Source organism: Canis lupus, chromosome 15 (genome assembly GCF_048164855.1).
Source record: "Canis lupus baileyi chromosome 15, mCanLup2.hap1, whole genome shotgun sequence".
NCBI lineage: Eukaryota > Metazoa > Chordata > Mammalia > Carnivora > Canidae > Canis > Canis lupus.
In genome coordinates this window covers 50,805,729-50,830,170 of record NC_132852.1, presented here as the reverse complement: position 1 = coordinate 50,830,170, position 24,442 = coordinate 50,805,729, and the positions used below count along the sequence as shown (strand labels likewise).

Below are 24,442 nucleotides of genomic sequence, written 5' to 3'. Positions count from 1 at the left end.
GTTCAGAACCTTCTTTCTTTTTTCTCAGAATATATGATCAATATTATTGGTTATTCTTAGCCCTGCATAGCAGTACATTGCCTTGTGTGAGAGGCACTGACATGAAAGTACACTGAGGGGATATCACTGTTCTGATTCCATTGTGGGCAATCTTCCCTTAGATTACATTTCTGTTACCTCCTTCCCAATCTGTCTCAGCAGGATACAAGTCAGCACTTCCAGAAATCTAAGCACAAGCTCCACATTTCTTATGTCTCCCCAAGATTAGGACTGTTTTATCTCTGTTTTGAAGGAATTTCCCTAAAATTTTGACAGTAACTGTAACCTATGACACCAGATTAGGAAAAAACAACAAACAAACAAACAAACAACAACAACAACAAACAACAAAACCCTCCAGGACTATTAATTGTAAGGTTCATGGTGGACTTTGATGGGAAGCATTCAGGAACAGCTGGATATGATGAGGTGTGCGAGGGCCGGGAGAAAGCTTTATTCCTTACTTGTGATCCTAGTCAACTGAGAAGGTAGCCAGTTCTCATGTCTGCTTTATGTTTGTGAAATATCAGGTCCAACAGGAATAAGTAAATCAGTCTACCAAGACGAGGAATATATTTTTAAATATTTTCAAATAGAAAAAATTAGCATCCCTATAACAGTACTATATAGATAAATGCAATAAAACCAGTTGGAAGTTTTCATCTGAATCTAAATTAGGTAAATAGCAATAATAATTTTAGTATGCTTCATCTGTACGGCATTTTAAATGTATCCAAATTTATTTCCTCTGATTCTAGAATTATCTTATGAGTTTGGAAGTGCACATATTGGTAATATTCATTACAGAAATAAATAAGCTTCAGGATTGAACGATGTTCTGAGAGTCACTGTTTTTGTGTTTTTCTGTTTTTTGCTTTGTTTTGATTTTTGGGAAAAGGTGCAGTGCACTCGAGCTGGAAAAATTGATCCATTTCCTGGTTATGTCATATACTTGAAGTTGAGATTGAGCCAACTCTTAAACTCTTAAGTACTCATGTTCCTCACCTGGAAATCAGTAATGACATCTCCCTCACAAAATTGTAAAAGGAGCAAAAGATGCAAAGATAAGCCTGAAAGAAGTAGACATTCAACAGCTATAAGGAAGAAGCAGCTCAAGAAGAGCAAGGCACGCCTGCAGTCAAGTCATCTCTCCGTAAGAAGCCATGGTTCCCCAAAGCACTCAAAGCTACCTGCAAAGGGGTAATGTTCCAGAATGACTGAATGCTCAAGCTCACACTACCAGCCTTTCAACTCAGAACACATCTACCCATTGGTATTGAATTTTATCATAATATTCAAGAGGAATAATTCTGAAGGAAATGAGGACATAATAATTGGGTTATGAGACAGAGAAGTTATTTTTTGAATAGGCGATCATTTTTAATTGGAATAATCATACCAACATTTCTTTAAAACTGCCAAGTCACTGTATTAACAAGAAAAACGATTCTTATGATTTCCCATTAGAGGAAAGAAAACAGATCATAGCCCCAGGTTAAATTAAGGGAAACTGTAAGGCTTGGGGGCTCCTCAGCAAACAGTCTGAGCAGGAAATGCTAATCCCTTATTTCTCAAAATTCACTCCCTGGCAGAGACCTTTTGCTCTAAAGATAAAAGGCTGATAATTGGTGTGACCAGAAAAACGTGATTCCTACCCATATATTTAGTTCCTTTCTGGAAATCTGCTAAAATACTTCCCACTGAATTCCCATAGCTTCCAACACCACAGGTCAAGTGTCCACATTAGGCTGAAAGCAAGGATTAAACCAGGAAGGTTCTCACAGATTCACATCCTTCCTGTCCCCATTGCAGGCCTGAGCATGAGCATGTACATTTATTAGAGGTTACAGGGAAGAGCGGAATTCAGTTCCTAGGCACTCTAAAACAGGAAGACCTCTCTTAGGGTACGTTTTAGGAGCCCATGAACTAAGCTATGACTTGATGCTTTAGTCTTGTATAGGAATTGTCAGTACATAGATAAAAATTCTCCCATTTAAATACAGCAGGGAAGGCAACACATCCAGCAGAACCAACAAGGAAGAAAAAGAATAGAGACTGTTCATTATAATTTAGCCCTGAGGAAATTGTAGTTTATCAGGGAGTCCCAGAGACCTCTCCTCAGAGAACCCAGGAGAAACCTTATGTCCCACTCAGAGGGTTTAAAAACCATAAGAGTGGTGTTCCTTGAGATCTACCTTCCCAAAGAGTCCTGGACTGCAGCTGTCTCACTGAGTCAAGGTAGGTCATCAGAGCAGCCCCCCAAGATGGGGAGTTTTTCCTCCTCACATCTCTTTCTTCACACAGGGCCACAGTCAAATCACAAGCTTATTTCCAACTAAAAATTTAAAAAATATCCTAAGTGTCCCGCAAAGGGGAACTGCTTCACAGGGATTGAGCAGCAGAGACTTCCTCCTCGTCTCCTCCAAGTAGGCACTTGGTTTACTCAGGAGGGGAACAGAATTATTGTGAGGCAGGGTCAGGGAGGTTTTGATTTTGACAGTGAATTCCCTGTCCTTTGAGGGTGAGCTGATTCAAGAGAAAAGTGTGGACCCCTCATTTTTAGTTTGCTTCTCTGTAACCCATTTCGAGGACTTATCACACATGAGTTGCCAGTTGACTTTTGTTGTACATCCAAGGGCACTTCTAGGGATGGCACGGTGGGTTTTCTGTGAAGAAGGACAGCTAACAGAGCAGGACAGAAGGTAGGCATTCTGAGTTCTCATTCAAGCTGAATCACCTTAGGCAAGTCCTCAGAGATCGTTAATTCTGAATTTCTTCAACTTGTTACCATGACCCTTTTAGAGTCCTTGTGAAAATGAAATGAGATGATGTATCTAATAATCTGTCGTAAACAGTTGTTTTATTTATTTAACAAAGTATTGGGGTTTTTTTGAAACTATCATTATGTAACTCACAAATATGACTTCAAGAGACTGGGAACCATGCCCAGTGATAAAAAGGTGGACATACGTTCTGAAAACCAAAAGGAGATTCCTAATCCACTAGGTACATTTATGGGACAATGGAATACAGAATTTGTCACTTAGAACCACCACAACAAATGAAGTTTATTAACCCAAATCATATGATTTTGAGCCAGTGAGCTTCCCCTGTCTTGTCTTAGTTCCACAAGAAATGGAACATAGTGGAACTAGTTACACTTCAAGGAGCATTACAAGCATCTGTGAAGCTTCTTCAAGAAGAAGGATCAGAGGGACACCTGAGTGGCTCAGTGGTTGAGCGTCTGCCTGAGTGTCTGCTCAGGGCATGATCCTGTAGTCCCAGGATCAAGTCCCACATTGGGCTCCCTGCATGGAGCCTGCTTCTCCCTCTGCCTGTGTCTCTGCCTGTGTGTGTGTGTGTGTGTGTGTGTGTGTGTGTGTGTGTGTCTATCATGAATAAATGAATAAAAATAAGAAAAATGAAGAAGGATCAGAAAATGCATTTTTATAAAGTGTCAGATAGTAAATATTACAGACTTCAGAAGCCCCATTTGATCTTTGTTTCTCTTCCTCCTCCTTCTTTTTCTGTAACTCTTCATCAATATAGAAAAAAAAAATTCTTGGCTAGAGGCCATATAGAAAGAGGTAAAAGGCTGCATTTGGCCCCAGTTCCTACTCTAAAACAATGCAGTGATGAGAATTGGAAACTCTAGAGCAACATGTTATTAGCTCAAATCCACATTATTTTTTTTGACCTCCTGATGTATACTTTATATATTTCATACTTGTTTTTTTTACTTACATTGTGACAGATGCTGCGTGATAAATTATAGTAAAATGCAGTTATTCACTTCATATCTTAAACACACTTATATGTAGAGGTGTTTAGATAAATTTATGCCTTTAACATATTTTATATATAATAAGCACTCAATATAATGACAAAAATAATATAAATAGTATATATTATACTCTATTTTACTCTATTTTATGTGGGTCTTCTTTTATAAGAGATTTAGGGCATCTGAGTCAAATCCACTTGGGTGGATTTGGAACCAAAGAACTAAGCTCTTCCACCTATTTGCTTTATCTTGAGCAACTCATTTGACTTCTTTAAGCCTCTCTCCCTCTTATGCACAGTGGAAATTATGATGCCTACACTAGTGAGCTGTGAGAGCGGAGTGAGATGAAGCACACGAAAGAGCCTATCTCCAGGTCTGCCACTACTTAATAAGGACTCATTTCCATTCCAAGGCATACCCTTCTCAATACTCATTTCATCAGTTATAGCAACAGATCTGTTACAAATATTTCTTGTTGTGTTTAAGTGAATTATATATGTCAAGTGATCTAGCGGTGCGTACACAACCAAACAACCAGCAGAAAGCACAGAAGTCCATCAATCATGTTATTTTGGAACCCAATCATCATATTTGCGGTACTGACAGATCGGAACAGGCTGCTGTAGTGTCACTCCTTGAGATAAACTTGTCATTGACTGGATTGCCATTAAAGCATCTTGTCTCTTTGTTCATAAACACACCTTCTGGAAAGAACTAGAATCCTGTAATGCCAAGCAGATATGAAACATTTGGCTGACTGATTCAATTATTCACTCCTTCACTTGAGAGGTTTTAGTGTCTGAGAAATAGCCTATAACTAGTTCTGCCCCCACTCCCCACCAAAAAGAATTTTTTAAAAAAATGGGATAAATTTCCTGCTTCTTTCAGTGTCTTGGTCACTCCCTGTAGCATAGGAATGGGCCTACTCTTCTATCTAAAGCCCAAACCATTATGAATGGGAGAAAGTCATAGAATAGTAGAGATCTATTGCTCTGTGCTTACATGTACCTACTTTCTTTTAACACAGGACACTATGATACTGGCAGACATCAGAAGTTAGATGATCAACTGAATGACCTAATTAATCTTCTCTGCCATGGTTCCATCCAATTTTCTACTGCCTTCTTAGGTAAATGTCAGATGAAATAGAATGGTGCAGGGCATAAAATATAATGTTTCCTTCTGACGAAAGATTTTGCTAAAGGGAGCCAATAGGGTAAGTCTATACCTTTGTAATAGCACACTGGCTTTTCATGGTTTGATCCAACCTACCTCTTCAGCTTCCTTTCCCACATCCCCATCCTCTGCTGTAGCCACTGAGAATAATGTATAGGACTCTGAATGTTCCATTCTTATGCTTTAGTGAATGCTGTATCCTCTTCTTGGAGATCCTTTTTCCTCCTCTGCCATGGATTGAATGATTGTGAACCCTCAAAATTCGTGTTGAGACCTTAATCCCCAGTTTGATGGTATTTGGATATGGAGTCTTTGGGAGAAAATGAGGTCTTATGAAAGTGAGATCCTCATGCTGGATTAGAATTCTTATAAGAAGAGATTTGCTGTCGGGTGCCTTCCCACTCCCTACCCCCACCATATGAAAATATAGCAAGAGGGTAGCTCTGTGTAAACCAAAGGAAGGGCTCTTACCAGAACCTAACCATGCTCGTACCCTGATATCAGACTTCCAGCCTTTAGAACTGTGAAAAATAAAAGTTTGTTGTTGAAACCACCTAGCCTATAGTATACCTGTTATAGGAGCCCATGCTGACTAAGATAACCCATGAACCCAGTAAAATCCCACTTGCTCTTTAAAAGTTCTTTTAAACCAAGTCTCTGCTAGATTAGTCCCACCTTCTTGTCTGTGATTGCAGGAGTCCTAATACTTCTTCTATGGGTTCTATTAGAGGACCCATATATGGTGTGTCATTGTTTATTCCTCACCTTATCTCCCAGGATAGACCCTAAGGGCTGGGATTATTATTGATCATCTTTGTATTCTCCATGTCCAGCAGAGTAACTGGTTGCAACTAATTTTGCAGCAATAAATGTTGAAAGATAACATGTATTTCCAGTGTGTTAAGATCTGTCCCTTATAAAGCACTCCCATGTGTCTTCTATACAAGGACTGAATGCTGCAGGGAGGTGGAAAAGTAAGCTTAAAACGCAGAATGCTGGGGCCCCTGAGTGGCTCACGTGGTTGAGCATCTGCTTTTGGCTCAGGTCATGATCCTGGGGCTCTGGGATCGAGTCTCACGTCAGGATCCCCAGAAGGTACCTGCTTCTCTCTCTCTCTTTGTGTGTCTCTCATGAATAAATAAATTAAATATTCCAACAAATGCAGAGTGATGAAGATGATACTGACATGAGTGATAGATTTTCTATTGGTTTTAAATATGGGTAATGTGTGTGTGTGTGTGTGTGTGTGTGTGTGTGTGTGAGAGAGAGAGAGAGAGAGAGAGAGAGAGAGAGAGAAATATACCTCTGGAATTTGAGCTCTTTTCTGGGAAGAGGTGGAGTTGAAGGAAGTTACCCAGTCCTGCTCATCTTTGTGAGCAACCTATGCTGTGGCTCCCTTTGGAATCCATCAGACAGAAAGGGGAGAGACGCCAGGGTCTGATTAGTTCCTCCCATTTTGCCATCATTAAGGCGGTGCAATCCGTCACAGAAGGATTGTCATCCCTGTCCAAATCTTTTTTCTTTGAGCTTATATGAAGATGAATGAAAAGTTTCTTAAAAGGTGGAGGCAAATTAGCTTCCAGTCTCTGTAAAACAGTTTCTCTGAAAACAAACTCTTTTCTTTCTTCCAATGGATTATGGGTACCAGCCAATGGCACTAGCTCATTGATAAGCTTAGGGAGCTCATACTGAAAAAAGATGAAACAATCAAAGCAGATTTCCTGCAATTTTTGTTGAAATGCTCCATTTTGATTGTCGGTCTTCATTTAGTGTGGAACTCTCTTCTAGTGAGGCCAGATAAGCAGCCTTATTTCCTGGCAAGCCTCTTTTTGATTTCGTCACTGAGTAACCCCCAAAGAGAATACAGTATTTACAAACAAGGCTTCTGACATGCTGTCCCATACTTCCTTGTCCTCTCACAGCTCCAAACACCTCTTAAAATAGCTTTGCAAGTGCCTTCCCAACATTCCCTAGGAGCACATCACATTCCAGTGTAAGTGATAGAGGTCTGAGAGAGCCCTCTGTCACCTTCCTGTGAGTTTCTCTGGACCATGAAATGCCCAGTGTCCCAGACAACACCAGTTCCTCAGCTCATCTCCAACTGCTTCTCTTTGCCACTTAACTCTGATATCAAACAAAGAAAAAAGACAACCCAAAAAATGGGCATTTAATTTGAAAACATTTGTGGCAACAGTGATTACACATATGGTTATCAGGACTTCAGGAGGAAGAAATCTGCTATTTGGAAGAAAAGTACAATGACAGAGTTAGAAGAGATGACATGAAAATACAGCTTTCTAATCTGTCTTTTGTTTTCCTTCTTACTCTAATACTGCATACTGCATGGACAATTTCTGTTAACTTGGCAGTAAATGCGACAAGAGAGTTTCTTAATAACCTCATGTATTGGGGAAGCAGAAGAAAGAACTGGATTGTGATGCTGTTTTCCAAAAGGCTTCATTCATCATACTCCCCTCTGCTTTTTAAAAGATGTCATACATTTCCAGGGAACAAATACACTGTGCAATTTGTTTTCAATTATTCTTTATTATGTAAAGTTAAAAGTTGACATCTTTTTATAAGCATCAATATTATTTTAAAAAATATTAGTCCAAATAGATACTGCAAACGTAAATGAAAGCCCCAATTATTTACGTGCAATTCAGTAGCAAAAATAAATAGATGAGATCTCCAAGATGTCCAGAAAGCAAGAAAGCAGCTACTAGGGTTGATTCTTGGCAGAAACCCAGAAAAATGACACAATGGTCGATTCATGTTCTGATAGGTTGGCACCATGTCATATCTACCATTAAAATTTTGATGATTGCTCATGTCTGAACCTCAGCCTTTCCTTTGGAAATCATCAAGGAAATAGAAGATGAGAGATGGAGAAAGAACAGGAGCCCCACACAAATCAGGAAGAACTACAAGGGTTTTGTTTGCTTTCTGTTTTCTTTTGTTTGTAGCTCAAACCTTTCTTAGAAGGGATTAACCCAACGATTAAAAATAATCATGTGGAACATTCCACAAGGAAGCTAGTCATGGTGAAGGAATGAAACTGACAGTGGGTTGGGTGTCAGGATGTTGAGGCACCAAAACCTGGCTCTATCATTGTCTATCACAGGACAACTCGCTACTATCTTTTGGTCACAGTCTCCTTAATTGTAAAATAAAGGTGCCAAACTAGATGAGATTAAATACTTCACCAAATTATAGAACATGAAGTTGAAGGAACGGAAGGTAAACTGGCAATGATGCAAGACCTCCAAGATCATATTTTTAACCTCTAGTCTACACTGCCTGACAGTGGGTGCACACATTAGGAGACACAAGAGCCTCAAATTGAGCAAAGTGCTCAAAGCCTTTTCTTTTTCTTTCTTTTTTTTTTAAGATTTTATTTATTTATTTATTCATGAGAGAGAGGCAGAGACAGAGACAGAGGGAGAAGCAGGCTCCATGCAGGGAGCCTGATGTGGGACTCGATCCCTAGCCTAGGATCATGTCCTGAGCTGAAGGCAGATGTTCAACTGCTGAGCCACCCAGGCATCCCAAGCCTTTTCTTTTTAGGTTCTAAAGGAGGTGGTGAAGGCCAGTCAAAGATTCCCATAGCCAGGGAGAAGAGGGCTGCTTGACTGTCAGGGTCATAGCAGTGTTGTGAGGAAATGTTCAGCCTGAGAGAGGATGAACGTGGGTATGTGTGCACCTTCCACTTCCACTAGTGACACTTGTGTGTGATGACAGAGGGATATCAGCTAGGAGGGAAAAGTACAGTGCTGTGTACAAAATAAGTGTTTAGCAGTATCTGCTGAGTGAAGGAATAAAAGAACAAATCAATGAATCCTCCAATTCTATGAATAAGACCAAAGCTACAGTATGGCAAGTTATCCAACATAGTACTTAGTTTTGTGATGTAAATTGCTATCCTTGGTCACATATCTTGTAGATGGAGTCAAACAAAAAGAATCAGTGGTACTGTAAATCCATCCCAGTATGGGGAAAAAGTGGTCTGTTGAAATCAAATGTGATTTGTGTTAGCTAAAATTTGTTTCAACACAAGTTCCTCAAAAAAAACAAACATGTTGTATACCTTTAAAAGTTCATGTCCTAGATATTACTTAGATTCAGCTTAAATAAAGTAATAATACTATTATATACCTACAAAAGTAGCCCATATAAAATTTTGTTCAGGCTTAGGTGAAGTGTTGGTTTCAAAAATGGGAAAATGTGCCAGAAGTGAAGATTTCTTCTGAAATATATATATATTTTTTTAACCTAGAAAGAGATTCTTTGAGCTGTTTCAGAAAATGATGACTTGCTATTATGGAAGCAACAGAAGAGGCAAGTTAGGATGATAAGAAACTTCGAACGTTCAGGAGACTAGTGGCACAAAATTATCATTAAATAAATATTTATTGAGCTCTGTTATATGACAGGAATAGAGCTGAGCACAAGATTCAATGCTGAAAGGAAGAATTTAAAAAGAAAATACAAATCTTGCCCATATGGAGCAGGTTTCTTCTAACGAAACCAGAGAATATCGATGACAATCCGTTGTGTAAAGGAGCTGAATATAAGGTATATATGAGAACTGAAGAGTGGGCCCAAGCAAAGCTATTACAAGTTTAAAAAATGGGTGCCATTAGGTGCCCTGTGCAAAGGCCATGTCTGAATTGCTGGAATGACTAGATCAACACCATCAATTAGCATCACTTTACTGAAGGCAGAGAACAGAGGAAAGGGGCACAACCCAAAGGAGCATGAGAAAACCTCTTAGGAGTTTGTTTACTTCTCAAATAGAAACAAGAATTCTCTGTCTGCTATTGGTAAAACAAATCAAGATTTATAGTACTCCATCAGGGGTCAGTAGAAGCATCTTGGGTAAGCTTTCAACTTTTACTTAGCTTCATCATGAACATTGGCTGCTGAAGCTTGGAAGGTCAACTGGGAAGGAGAAATGGAAAACAGACAGCTCTGTGGCATACTTGCTTACCTCTTCTTGTTTAGCAGACTCAATGGAGTAGAAGAATCACTGAAATTGGATAAAGAAACCACTTAAGTTTTTCAACAGAAAGGCGAAAGATTCTTTTGCCTAAATTGCCCAAACAAAAAAACAAAAACAAAACAAAACAAAAAACCAAAACAAACAAAAATCTTATGAAAAAATGTAAGATAGGGAAAACAAAAATAGTTCAATAAAAAACACAAGATGCTGAGTAACAATGCTCTTTTCTCACTAATTGCAGAAATAGGATAGTGGGTTAAAGGGCAAAAAGAGAGAGATATAATTAAAGTATTCAGAACATGAGTTCTGTTGGGGCTATTTTTGGAAAGCTCCAGAATTTAAGAACATGGAACTACAAGATTAAACTCAACACAAGAATAAAATAATACACATGATGAAATGAAAAAAAATTCTCTAATGCATAGCTAAAAGGTATCCTCAAGAAGTAAGAAAAAAGCATTTGCCGATTTAACAAAAATACCAAAGAAAAACAAATGCAATGGAATATTATTCAGCACTAAAAACCAATGAATTATATCAAGCCATAAAAAGACATGGAGGAGCCTTAAATACATCTCAGTAAGTGAAGAAGCCAGTGTGAAGAGGCTATATGCTGTGTGATTCCAAATATATGACATTCTGGAAGAAGTAAAACTATGAATGCAATAAAAGGATCCAGTGGTTGCCAGAGGTTGGAGAGAGGGAGGGATAAATGGGGGTTCACAGAAGATGTTTAGGGCCATGATACTACTCTTTGTGAAACTATAATGATAGAAACATTTCATTATACATTTGTCAAAAACCATAGAGCACACAACACCAGGAATAAACCCTAATGTAAAACTATGGACTTTGGACGATTATGATTTTTTTAAAGATTTTATTTATTTATTCATGAGATACGTAGAGAGGTAGGAGGCAGAGGGAGCAGAAGCAGGCTCCATGGAGGATCCTGATGCAGGTCTCGATTCTGGAACTCTCGGATCATGTCCTGAGCCGAAGGCAGATGCCCAACTGCTGAGCCACGCTGGCGTGCCAATTATGATGTAGGCTCACCCACTATTACAAATGAACTGTTCTTGTGCTGGATGTTGATAGTGGGGGAGTGTATAGGGGTAGGGGGTTTATCAGAATGCTCTCTACTTTCTACTCACTTTTTCTGTTAACCTAAAACTGTTCTAAAAAATAAAATTTATTTTTTAAAAAATGAAACTAGTGCAGCAAGAAAAGCTATCTTCCTTTTTTTTAATAAAAGGAATTTATTTCTTTAGAGATTGAGAGAGAGCACAAGCGGGAGAGAGAGATGGAGTAGAGAGAACCTCAAGCAGACTCCCTAGCCAGTGCAGAGCCTGACATGGGGCTCAGTCTCACAACCCTGAGATCTTGACCTGAGCCCAAACCAAGATGCTTAACTGACTGTGCCACCCAGGTGCCCCAGGAAAAGTTATCTTCCAACAATTATACCGAGTAATAAAAAAAAATTGTACTTTGAATTTTAGATAACGGAACTATTGAAACTGCTCCATTTTCAATTATATTGGAAATGTAGAGTAAGAACACATGGGAGTTTGAGAGAAAAAAAAACAGATTTTAAAAAGTAGCCAAATATTTGCTGCAAGTGGAATGAATAAGTCACACTAATTTAATTAAAAGAGGCAAACAGGGATAATGACCTTTAGAATATCTGACCAATATATGCATGCAGTGATTTCAATGATCTGCAATTTCTAAGTCTTAGGGAGATGAGCTAACGGATTTACAGTCTCCATCAATTATATTTGAAAATGCATCTGCTACCAAGAGGTGCCAAAATACAGGAATTGGAGCAATATCTATTAAAGGAGAAGAGAGCAGGGTGACCAATTATAGCCAACTCTCTAGATTCAATATCTACTAAAATAATGGGACTAAACCAAAGGGAAAAGTGTAACAAACTGCAGGCACTGAAAAAGCTGCAGGAGCAATTAAGTAACTGAGGAATGAGAAACAGAAGAAAGATCCAACAGGAAAGGACCATGGGAGCTTGCATTGTGGTCAAGAAACTAAAACGAGCTAGTGAACATCAAAGAGGAGACACCTGACAACCTCTTTCCTCCAAGCAAACAACCCTGGGATTTAATCTGAATGCTTCAATGACAGAAAGGTGTCATTTTATTTTTTATTATATTTTTTAATAGGGAAACTGGCTGGAATATGAACATGACCTCTTTTCTGTATCCCTCCTTGAAAATAAAAGAAATCTCTGAGTTTTCAGTAAATTCTTAGAGAGGTAGAAGCCAAAGTCCCTCCTTATAAGTGAAGGAATTTTAGAGAGGAAGGCTAAGGATGTGAATTTCCTGAAAGATGTGTTATGTAACTAACAAACTGAGAGAGAGAGGAGCAATTATCACTTTAATTAATTAGGGCCCTGTTGTAGCTCCCTTGTGAAAGATAATCCTTGATTAAACGTGTCAGTGTGTAAAAATATTGACTGATATTGAAATGGAAGAGTGTGAAATTTTAATCAATTGTAAAAAAAATTAGCTGGTATCACAATTTACCGATAGGTAACTACTGGTTCTCTGGAGACTTGGGACGTACAAACAAATGGTGAGAGTTGCCAGTGGACATGTACACAGAAATCGAATTAATCCACTGAGAGTTCATCCCTCAGAATAATTAGTTCCTTTGGCCTTTTGTTTTATATCTGCAATGCAGAGGTTGAGTAACAGCCATAGTTTGGCAGAGAAAGGGAAAAAGATAGAATAATATGAAATAGAAGGAGACTAAATATTTTACTAGCACATCGTGTTTTCGTGGGCAACAGAAATTTTCCAACATACATACGCTTTATAAATATTCATGAAATCATATTTTCTGCCTTTAGAAATTCCATACCTGAAAGCCTTGTTGAGACTCTTCCCCCCCGTGTGCCTGGAAAGAGCTCCCCAGGAACTATTTTCAAACAGGAAGCCTAGAATTAGACTATGCCAAGAGGTAAGTAGCCACGACACATTCTAAATCTCACCTGAGACCAATTCCTAGAACATAAACTTGGTTTTCACGATTCTCTTTTCTAAACACTGACTCACAGGGTAATGTGCCTCTATTTCTTTCTCTTCTCTCTTTTTCCTTGTCTTATTGGAATTAAGTGTCAAATGAGACAATGGGCTATTCTTTTACAACAAAACAAACTGCATATGGTATAGTAAAGGAAAACAAAACATTTCTAAACTGATCTTTTCATCATTAGATGGGAGACTGATGGCCGAAGCAACGAATTCACTCTCGGACCTAGAACAAACTCTTCTGTGTCCATGAGCTCCAATTTCTACACTTAACAGAGAAAGAAAATAACAAACATCTAGTACACAGGGTTGGCACAAACTATAAGAATAATATACTCTCCAATAAAGAAATGGCACAGATCCTAAAACTCGGTCTATACCTAAGAAAGAATGGCTGTCGTTTCCTTGCTTTTGTTGTCATTATAACTGTCACAGAAGAGTATCCCCTCCAAAATTTGAAATTTTCCCTCACATAGAAATATCCTGTGATATTTCTCACTTCTCTCTTGAGAAGTGCTCACTTTAAAATAAAAGAAAAAGTGTGACTCCTTGTTTACTTTTGAGTGACATCTGTTGGCCAAGACAATGGAAATTAAACCGACATCATCCACCACTCTCTCTGCCTTCAAAAAACTCTTCAAAGGGAGAAAAAAACCAGTTTTTAATATTCAGGCTTACATGTGCGGACATAACTGCCCACTCCACTGATAGAATCTGATAGAAAAGTAATTCTGAGGAGGAAGCAAGAAAACAGCAGGCAGATCTGGGAAACGCTTTGACCCTGGGGCTGCTCTTTATCTTCTCCCTAAAACGAAACCAAGTGTCCTGATGCTCTCTAAAGAACACAATGAAGTAGAGTTTTCCTATCATTTTCTATTTTCATGCTGGTTATACAGTGGAAGCCTCTCTGCTCTACAGCAGTGCCAAGGAAGGCACGGGGTATGAGAAAATCTTCACCATGTTCAACAATATGAAATTGTCTGTGAAACGTATGCTCTTCTCTCTACCAGTCAAACTATTCCATGCTTAGCTTTTATGAAGAGTGGGGAAAATTCATCTTCCGGTAACTCTTTAGCTTCCCATCTCACTGCTTCTGCTTAAGAGATCCTTGGTTAATAAAATAATCGAGAAATAATAGGCGTGTCTTGCTATATAATTCCATTTTGTTTATTGGCTTGGCATAGTTGGAGAGGTAAGGAAAAGCTACTTTACTTGATTAAAGTGGGGAATCATCTTGGTGACCAAAGGTGAGCAATAACATCAGGAAAAATCATAACTTTGCTTCTGTGAGAGGGGGTATGTATAATATAACAGCCTGTTACTGAGGATCACGACAGTGCACCATGATTTTGCACCATTAACAGTGAAATGTATCCCTGTTAACGTTGACGACAATCCTCTCACTCTAACACCTTCACTAGGGCAGGGGGAGAGGAAGAGAATGAGGCTCAGGGGCTTGGTCCAGCTGGATTAGTCATGGAAAATTGGCCAGAACACCAGACAGGACAGGGCACAGAGGAGCTTAGGAATCATGAAGAAATCTTCCTAGGAAGCTATAAGGGAGGTTCCTAGGAACCGGAAGGTTGAACAGGTTGCTTATGTGGAGGAGAACAGGTTGCTTATGTCTCAAATGGCCAACGCTGATCTAACATAAGAATGTAAGATCCACAGTTGGGGACTGTGCCCCTCTAAATAGACTCAGGGGCAGTATGAACTGGAAGAGAAGTGACTTTCCCTATGGCTGCCCTCCTGAGTAGTTCTTTATTGCTCACACCAGAAAATCAAAGTCTCTGGTAACAGCTAAGCTCTCAGCCTCAATGGCCCACACAAGGTGGAAAACTCATGTGACGTCAGGGTGGGAGCACCAGGTTGAGTGTCCTATCTTTGTTCCTCTTCGATGCCCTTTAGATGCCAATTCTACAACCTGGTATTATTTGAAATGGGGCACTGTGATTACCAACTTCAATATCATCTGAGATGCTAGTTACAAAATAGATTCCTGAGTCTGACCCCAAACCTGCTGCCTTAAAAACCTTTGCAAGAGAAACAGCATTTCAGTGACTCAACCTGCGAATTAATCTTTTAAAAGCATTTTTAGAAGACAGTAGTGGTTTAACTAATTCAGAATCTGGTGATTCAAAGCACTATACCTGGTGCCTTTGAATACTGACTGCTGGAAAAGTGGGTCCAATTGTACCATGAGATCAACACTCAGGGCTGTATAGGGTCCAGAAAAAGAGAAGTACTGCTTTTCTGAAACTCGTAAGGGCGGATAACTTCAAAATACTGCTCTGCTGTCGCACTTTTTGCTATTTCTTTTCACTGACATGAAAAATCGAAATCCTCAGTTCTGTTATTAGTACCGTTGCACGTTATCCATGGGCTGGAGATCTGAATCAAAACTGGTGTTTAGCGTGTGGAGCTTCTGATAGTTCCCCCGACACAATAAAATAGAATGGGAGACTATGCGTATCAACAAAGTTCCACCTTATCTGTGGAAAACATTGGGAAAAAAATGAAGCTCCATGTTCCCAACACATTTGAAACATACCTATTTATCAAATTATGGCCTCTGTTCTCATTTCAGACCTCCTGGGCCTCCCTGGCGAGCTTCAGTTGGCACTCTACAACCAGCACCAGGTAAAGTCACCCAAGTTGCATAGCACTTCTACAGGCTAAGCCTTTTGTAAATCGTTCCGTTTAGTAGCCAAGAAAGTAATTCAGCCAACCCCACTGAACCCTTTAAAATAAAAATCCCTTGTTTTCACCTCCCAAGCATTTAGCTGAACTGAAGAGAAGACTTAGCTGTTAATGGTCCAGTGCCAAAAGTTTCACCATTGTCACACCAACGATGCATATCAAAATAACACACGTACACTGAGTAACTAGAATGCCTCAGGCAGTGTGCCTGACTGTGAGAGATTAAATGAGATATAGAGTGTAAAATAGTTAGCAAAGTACTTGCCACATCATTGCTTCCCTTAGCTATTGTTATTAGTTTGGGTAATGGCCAGTGTGTGTGAGATGCTTACCATTGCTTACTATACTACTAGTAAATTAGATAAAGAGGAGGAGGGGAGAGAAAGAGGAGGAGGAGGAAGCGACGGAGGAGAATAGAGAAATATGTTTGCCAATATTTATTTAGCAATTACTCTGTGCCAGTCATTACACAGCTATTTATCTGTATCCTCTTGTACAGTGGGGGGATGTAGAAATGGTAGAAAATGGTACAGCCTGGCAAGAAGGCTCTGGGTAGTTATGGAAGAAGAGCTCATGTGGCTTTGATTTGGAGTTTATCCTAGACAGTTGAGAAACAGTGAAGAATTTTTAACAAGAGGATGACATGTTCAGATTTGCATTTCAGAAAGGTCACGCTGGCAGCGTGAGGCATGGGTTGTACTAGGGAAAGACGGGAGGTGGGAGACCAGTTAGAAAAGCAAGGCTCTGGTGACAGTTCATGTGAGAGATGCTAAAGGTCTGGAAAAGTTGTGTGGCTGGAGAGGAGGGGGAAAATTCTAGGCAAGTCTCAGGGAGAGGTTGGAGTGGGGGCCACCATTAGATGTGAGTAGAATCTGGAGTGAGGAAAAGAGAAGATCTGCTTACAGCAAGCACATCAACCTCACTTCTTCTAAAGTCATGTAATTTGCGATTTAGAATAATGTACAGATGGGCGTCACTATCCACAGAACAATATAGAGCGAAACTTGCAAGTTTTCCATGTAACAAAACAACAGCTAAAAATCATATATAACATAAAACATACAGGATACATATATCCTATCTTACAAGAACAATGTTCTCATTCTAAAGATAAAAGTCTTCCATTCTGAAGTTTTAAAGACTTAAGAATACAGAAACATTCCATTAGATTCTTCTTCCAGAGATGCTTCCGTGGGATCTCTTCGTCTCCCATAGAAATAGTCCCACAGCAATTTTAAACATATAAGGAGGGTATAAATATCCCAGCTTTCCTGTAACTTTCTAGAATTCTACAGAGCAAGCGGCACTCACTATGTTCAGACGATGAACTCCTTCTAACCAATCTCTCTGCTCAAGAACTATACTAATTACAGGACTTTCTTTCAAATTAAGATTGGAATTGAGATTTTCTCAAAGTTTTTAAGAAGGTTGTGCTTGCCTATCCAAGGTAATGTGCTTCCAGGCGCTGAACACTAGAGGGCATCATTCCGTGAAAGCCAGGATTTGGGAGAGAGGGAGAAAGAGAAGGAATTCCATTGCTAATGAAAGAAACTGATTTTTTAGTGTGCACCCTTATCTACCATGAAGCATTACCATGGTAACTGCACCAGTTAAGATGATTGTATATTTAGGTCACAGTATAAAAGAAGGAGCCTGAACATGAGGGGGGAAAAAAGGGAAGCAAAATAAAGACAAGAATATATGAAGTGTGGAAGGAGGCAAAGCAGCCAGAAACTCGCCCTTTGCTAATCGCTGTTTCACGAAGTCACATCAGGCCTCTCAGAAGAAAGGAGGATAGTAAGTTCGAACTAAAATTAAAAGTTGCCGTTGCAATTCAGAACGGGAAAGCACCCTGACCTGAGCCAAAGTCAATCTTAATAAAGGAAGAGGAGCTCCTTCAGCAGCAAAACCACTGTCCTGGAAGTTGGGAGGTGTGAGCTCTTAGGCAGCTCTTGGTCAATGCCTCATGCTGGAAAAGCCTCTTCACCCACTTCAACACATAGCATGAGTTCATCTGAAAGATATCAACGTTGTCTTTCATCCTTGTGCACCAGACAAAAGAAAATCTTAGTATTGCAGAAGGTGGAAAGAACATCGGCCAAAGTACCAGGTAATTTTGGTGCGCTCGTTTTCCTCTGCCAGAGGCATTCACTGATTAGTCAAAACAAGCATGTTGTGCCAACTAAGAATCTGTTGGCACCCAATCTGCCTCACTGGCTTAGGGTCTAGGGGATCCAACAAGCATATGCAGAGCGGAATTCAAAGGATGGGGAGAACAATTGCTGAGCTCTGAACACCACACTTTTGACTTCTCCCAACAGAGGGGAAATGAATGTCAGAGAGCCAAGCAGCACAGGGTAAGACAAAGACTGAAGTCCAACAGGCTTGAGTCTGTACCTAGCAGCTGCCACTTACCAGCTGTGCAATCTTGGGCCATGACCTGACCCCTCCGAATGCTGTAAAATGGGGAGAATGACGTCTACCTCGCGGGACGGTTACGATGACAAACTGAGAATCGGTTCATCTATTCATTCATTCAGCAAATATTTAATAAGCAACTCGGATGAGCCAGACACTGTCTTCGACGGGGGTGTTTAGCGGGGAGAGAGCACTAACAGAAACAGATGATATAATACATGAAGGTGCTTAGGACGGTGCTAGGGACTTAGAACACACTCTATGAAAATTCGTTTCCAAGGAAAAACAACCTGCTTCCCCAGAAAGCACACGCCACCGCCACCTCTGCCACCACCAGGACCACGGGACTCTGTTGAGCTTTGGGGGTGGGCAATCAGGACACTGGCTCTGATACCCTATAACACAAAGCAGCCCCCACCCCTGGTTCATGGAACCACAGGCCGACAGAGCAGGGGGCACCTGTCGTAGTCACCCCCCCCCCCGACAGGGAAAGGAAGACAGGTACTCCTAGTCACAAGGAGAACACTGACAGTGCCCGCTATAGAGGAGTCGGAGGAGAAAGGACACAGAATTCGTGCCCTAAGATGTCCAAAACTCAAATGTAAGTTTAAATGAAGAAAACCAGTCCTTCAAGAGAAATGTGTGACAAAGTGTTTGTCAGGCTCTAGATCCTACGGGGTAAAGTGGAGAAAGATCAAGATGAGATGATGAGTGGGGTGTGACGTGAGTGGCCGTGTTTAGCTAATCACCGACAGGCCTTTCTGTCACAGGCACACCGCAGCAAAGACTGACATCACTGACGGGGCCTGAACCAAGCTCCCGGGGGGGGGGGGGGGCTGTTAATGGCACACCCACACATCCTTGTCCTTGTCCTCTCCGATACCCCTGCCCACTAGTGCCTCTTCCTTTCCTCTTATTCTATTGCCCCCTCATCCTCCTCTTTTGCATTTGCCCTAACGTTGGTCACTGCTGCGGATGGGAGAGACAAGCCCCTCCCCATCGGCCTGTGTGTTCTCCTGCCATGCCCTCCCTGCCTTCCCTGCCAGCCAGCAGGTTGGGGACGGCTCTTTCCCTTGGACCTCAGAGGCTGGCCCTCCCTCCCTCCTGTGACCTTGGCCCTGGGGGACGGCTGCCCTGGTTTGGAACTGGGAAAAGCCACTGGAAGGTACATCCAAGGGCCTGACGTTGGAATGATCGGGATAAAGAAGGGGACAGAGCCACATTTGGAGCCATGCGGTTTCTAAAAGTGAAAGCTAGCCACCCTCTCTGCCCCCACCCCAGAAATGAGAGGATGTGGGGACTCATCCCAGAGGGACTTGTGCCTACATCTGACTACTGGTCCCTTCTATATCTGCCCCTGAAGCTGAGAACTGCAACTGTTTTCTTTGGGTTCCCTTGAACTTGAACTATGGTAGGGATATTCAAATCCACCTATTTTGTCCCTCCAATCCCTCTCCCGACACCCTCAGGTACGCTTACATAAACAAATGTAGGAAGACCAAGCAGCTGTCAGGAATTTTGGGTCTCAGGACTCTCTCTCACTCCCACCCCACTTCATTCACAGAGTTTTAAAACAGTAAGCTGACTTGGCTGGAATTTCCACACCTAATTTTTAGGGAATTTCCACATCTTTATTTTTCAGCTTTAATTAGCCTAGCTGTGTAGCCTAGTAAAAAATACGGAATCAACAGATTTTGCTTATCCATACACTGCCTCAACTGGAACACGTTACTAATAATCGTAATTGCAATAGAAATCCACCTGGCATTAATATATTCCTTGAGACCTTACATGCCAAATCCTGCAAAGCTGCGACATTACTAGCACGAAATTCTTCTGTCCACTTGACGAGTCTCAAAAGTCCACTTTCTAAATTGCAGCCTAATACAGTTTCCAATGTGAACCTGTCTTCTGGCCAAATCAACTGGTTTACTTCTATGATCATCAGTTCTTGGTTGGTATCACCCAAATATGACTTGCATCCATGCCCAATTGTAGCTCCTAAAGTATATCGTCATCCTTATTTGCCAATCCGTGAAAAATGTCCTCACCCTGCCAGATGTTTTCCAATACAATGTCTACACACATTACAGATCGCCTGCAGAATAGAATGCCCGGCCTTTGCCACACGGTGCCGGGTTGAGTAGCAGGAGTTTATGAGCTGCCTCACTTTCGGAGCCTTCTCTAACCTGATAAACCAGAATGGCCTGGAGTGAAGCCAGGTGCCCGTTACCCCAGGGCCCGGCCGTTTGGACTGCGTCTGGGCCCTGGCCTGAGGCAGGCCCTAGGAGGAGGTCTGGGGTGCCCCAGCCTCTGGCTCCTTGAAGCATGAACTAACTCCCTGGCCACTTCCCCCAGAGCTTCCCCACCCTCACCCCACCCCACCCTCAAATTCAAGTTTTTCCCAGGCCTTCCCTGTCACCCCAGGGTTTCCCTCTGGAGTCTGGGTGGCTCCCCTCTTCTCCACCCGGGGCCTCTGCGTGGCGGGGGCTGCAGGTGGCTGAGGTTGCAGAGCAGGGGCAGCGTGCCAGAGCGCCGGCCGGCGAGTGGTAGAGCGTGGGGATGTGTATTTGTGTGGCTGGCTGCGTGTACTAGGGGATGGACAAGCCACACGGCTGCCTGCCACGTACCCACTGCCACCCAGCGCTAGGAAAAAGAGCAAGAAATGCAAAAACAAGCCAGAGAGAGAGAGAGAGAAGGGAGAGAGGAGAAGGAATGGGAAATGGAAAGTCAGCGTGGGGGATCCGAAGCCGAGGACTGGGGGCGCTGGGAGGCGCGGGGCTCTGGCCGGGCCGGAACCCTCCGGTGCCTGAGGCCACAGGTGCGGTGGCCGCGAACCGACTTCAGGACGCGGGAGGGCGGCTTGGGGAGCCATCAGCGGGCAGCTCTGCTTGCCTTAGGCGTCGCCCTCTGTTTCCCTGCCCTCCTGCTTCTCTGCACCGATGCCAGCGGCATCCCAGACACGCGGCACCTTGGCCTCCTGGCCTGGGACTCGGGGCTCCCCGGGCCCCCGCACGACCGTGCTGCGGCTCCCAGCGGCCTCGGCGACGGGCGGGAGGGCAGAGAAAGCGATGGGGATGCCGGAGGGGACCCGAGGCAGGCAGTGGGCGCGTGCTGCTTTCTGGGTCGGTGATTCGGGGCAACCTTGCCTCCTCGAAGGCTCTCCCGGAGGACCCCCCCCCCCCCGCCCCGCGGCCCGGGCGTACAGGTGGGATGTCTGCGCGATTCACCCCGCGCCGGCCGGGACCGCGCTTGCACCGCGCTTGCTTCCCCGAGCTCCGAGTTCGCGCGGACCACCCGGGTCGGCAGGTGCGCGGGGGTGGGGGGCGCGGTCCCTAAGCGCGACCGGCAGGTGCGCGGGGGCGGGGGCGGCGGGCCCTAACTGCGACCTGGCGCCCCGCCGCAGGGGCCCGGGGCCCGTGGTGAGGTGGGGGTCAGGGGAGCCCCGGCGGGATCCGGGACTTGGCGGGCTTTGCGCCGGGACGCTGTCCCCAAGCCCAGGTGGACTGCTGACCCGGCGAGCCGCACCGAAGTGGGGTGGGGCTCCCGGACGCCTCCCCGTTCCTCACCCCGTGGTGCCCCCGCCCCGCGCCCCTTGGCGGAGGTCTTCAGGCCGCAGCACCAAAGCCTCCCTCCAGCGACCCGGCTCGGGCACCCAAGGGGCGGCTCGGAAGGCGGAGCCCGGGGACGGCGCGGGGCCGGGGAGCCGGGCCTCCTCCCCGAACGCCCGGGAGACGGGGCCGGCCCCCCCCTCCCCCCCCCCCCGCCCAGGGAGGCCCGCGAGCGGCCGGGAGGGCGAAGGTCTCCGGCCCCTGGCAGGACGGCATCGGGGCGGGGGAGATGCTGCCTCGGCCACGTCGCCGCGGCCCCCGCCCTCCGGACCCGCCATCGCCCGGCTGCAGCCCTCGCGGCCGCGGGGTCCGGGCTGCCGTCCGAGGGTCGGCGCCGGGGGAGGGCCACCGCCGGGCTTCGCGGCCCCGGCCGATCCCCGGGGGGCCCCGCGGGGCCGGGGGCGCGGCGCCCTTACCTGCCGCCGGTGTGGCTCCCGCTGCCTCCCGGGGCCGCGTCCCTCGGCCGAGGCTGGCCCGAGCGAGGCGCCGTGCGCGGGGTCGGGGCGGGGCGGGGCGGGGGCGCCGCTGGCCGGGCCGGGGCTGCGCACCGCTCAGAGTCCGGAGCCAGCCGCCGGGCGCTCCTTTTCTGCCTTGATCTTGCGAGAGAAACGGCAAAGATTAGTTGGCGCCGCGACGCCCGGAGGGGTGGGGCGGGGAGGGGGGCGGCGGACCCGAGGGCTCGGGCAGAGCGGCGCGGGCAGGGGCGCGCACCCCACGCGGGAGCCGGGCGCCCGGCGAGCCCGGAACCCCTTCGCGGTGTAGACCGGACTTCAACTGGCGCTGCCCCCCGCCCTGCACACCGAACCACCCAAGGAAACGCCAGAGAGCGAGAGAGAGAGAGAGAGAGAGAGAGACTTTCCAACCTGGCTTTCCCGAGGACGGCGGGTCTGGAGAGCATCACAGAGCCGAGCCCGGGATGCCCCCGCGAGCCGGGCGGGATTCATGCCTTCCGCGGAGCGCTCGGGGAAGTAGTATGAGTGTGGGGGGCGACACCTACTTCAGTGCCTCCGGCGTTGTCCTAGCGGGATCTGCGGTTTCAAGGCTCTCAGCCAACCCGCAGGCCGGCGTGCATGTGCGTGCGTGTGTGTGTGTGTGTGTGTGTGTGTGCGCGCGTGTGTGCGCGCTGGAGCGGGTCCCTGCGCCCGGGCGCCCCTGGGGTAGCCGGAGCCGGTGCCTGCGTTCCTGCCTATGTGTTCGATCAGCTGCAATGGGCGGACGGTTTCTGGAGAGAACATTTACAATTTTCTTTCAATATGACAGGATTAGTTGCTGTTGAAGGCGCTCCTCCAATGAGATCTCCTCTGCTCCCTGATTTGGCGGTTCTTCTGAGCAAATATGACAGCCTTTTCTTCTCCAGGCTCCTTTCCGCTCCTCCACGTCCATCCCCAGAGCCTAGCTCTCCTTCTGCGGTTTCTACACCAGAACCTTCACAACCACCACCACCACCACCACCACCACCACCACCACCACCACCACCCAGTCCCATTCCTGCAAGTACATGATTGCTGCAAAGGTGACATGAACACCTTGTGAAGAGCACAATGTTGCTTCTAGATTGCCGAAGATGCTTAAGATCAGTTTTTCCAGGTGGGAAAATGTTAGAATAAATCCGCTGTGCTCTGTAAACACGCAATGGTGCTGAAACTATCTACGGGTTGTTTGTTTCTTGGATATTGGCAAATGTGTTACAGAGAAAGGTAATCTTTATTTTTCTCCTGATTTTAAACATTGTCTAGTGCTCGTGTTCTCTTCGACTGATAGGAATTATGTTACAAAGTACTGATAGCGCTTCATGGAATCTGGGGTCTCCATGAAAGAATTAAGATGCAAACTTCTTGTGTTCCAAACAGCCTTAGGTTTTATTTCTTCATGAGAAATTCCATCCAAGAAGACTACTATTTTTAGATTCTAACCCATTTGATAAAGGCACAATGATATGATTCTCAAGCTGAGAACAAGACTCCCTTTTGCCAATGTGTATGTATATATGAAGGTAATATCAATTTTTGGTGTGTTATACAGGCTGCATTTTCTCTCACTAACCTTCCACGTCAAATGAAAAACCAATGAGACCTTAAATTGAATAACACAGGATTAGATATAGCACCTTTGTATCACAAAGACAAACAAAAAATAAGTTGGTTTAATATATCTCATTCAGTTCAATTCATTTTTTTTTTCATTTTTTTCAGTTCAATTCTTGATGCCCAGGTTTTCCTAGGTGTCAGAGAGCATACAGAACAGCAACAGTTAGTCCCTGGTTTTTTTTTTTATTTTTATTTTTTTTTAATAACCTTTCAGTCTTTTTCGTAAGGAAAGACACTCATATGAAACACCCATGTAGCAGTTGACAATCAAGATGGTTGATTATACAGCAATATAAATTAACTGATAAATGGAAATCCTATAGTTAAAAGTTTTTGCCTGTTCTGTTAACTCAGAGCCACCACAAGCAGGAAGTGGGATAAATCTGATCTTGCTCGACTGAAGTCATACTGAAATAATGCATTATAACACTGTGGCTTTACCTTCGGCCTCCACATCCCTACATCCTGCCATCACTGGAAGATTATAAGATACTTGCTAGAAAATCAAGACCAATCAGTCTTGGTCCCAGCATCCCCAAGCATTTGGTCCATTACAATAACAATCTGATTTAGTCACT

The 24,442-nt window shown here is 44.0% G+C and overlaps 1 protein-coding gene and 1 long non-coding RNA gene across 3 annotated transcripts in view; one reads left to right on the top strand and one right to left on the bottom strand.

Annotated features, from left to right (window-relative positions):
- The window catches only part of CHRM2 (cholinergic receptor muscarinic 2), a 145,854-nt gene extending 122,810 nt beyond the window's left edge, over positions 1-23,044 (bottom strand). Inside the window, exons 1-2 of one of the 2 annotated variants that reach the window (XM_072777351.1) lie at positions 22,641-23,044; positions 22,194-22,373 (exon numbers count right to left, since the gene is read on the bottom strand). The gene's annotated coding sequence lies outside the window, so the exon portion shown is untranslated. The remainder of the gene's footprint in view (positions 1-22,193; positions 22,374-22,640) is intronic. The other variant, XM_072777353.1, reaches the window with a different exon arrangement.
- On the top strand, positions 20,601-23,424 carry LOC140605185 (uncharacterized). The gene is made up of 2 exons (XR_012007908.1): positions 20,601-20,987; positions 23,038-23,424. It is a non-coding gene; the product is annotated as an uncharacterized lncRNA (long non-coding RNA).
- The last annotated feature ends 1,018 nt before the right edge of the window (positions 23,425-24,442 follow it).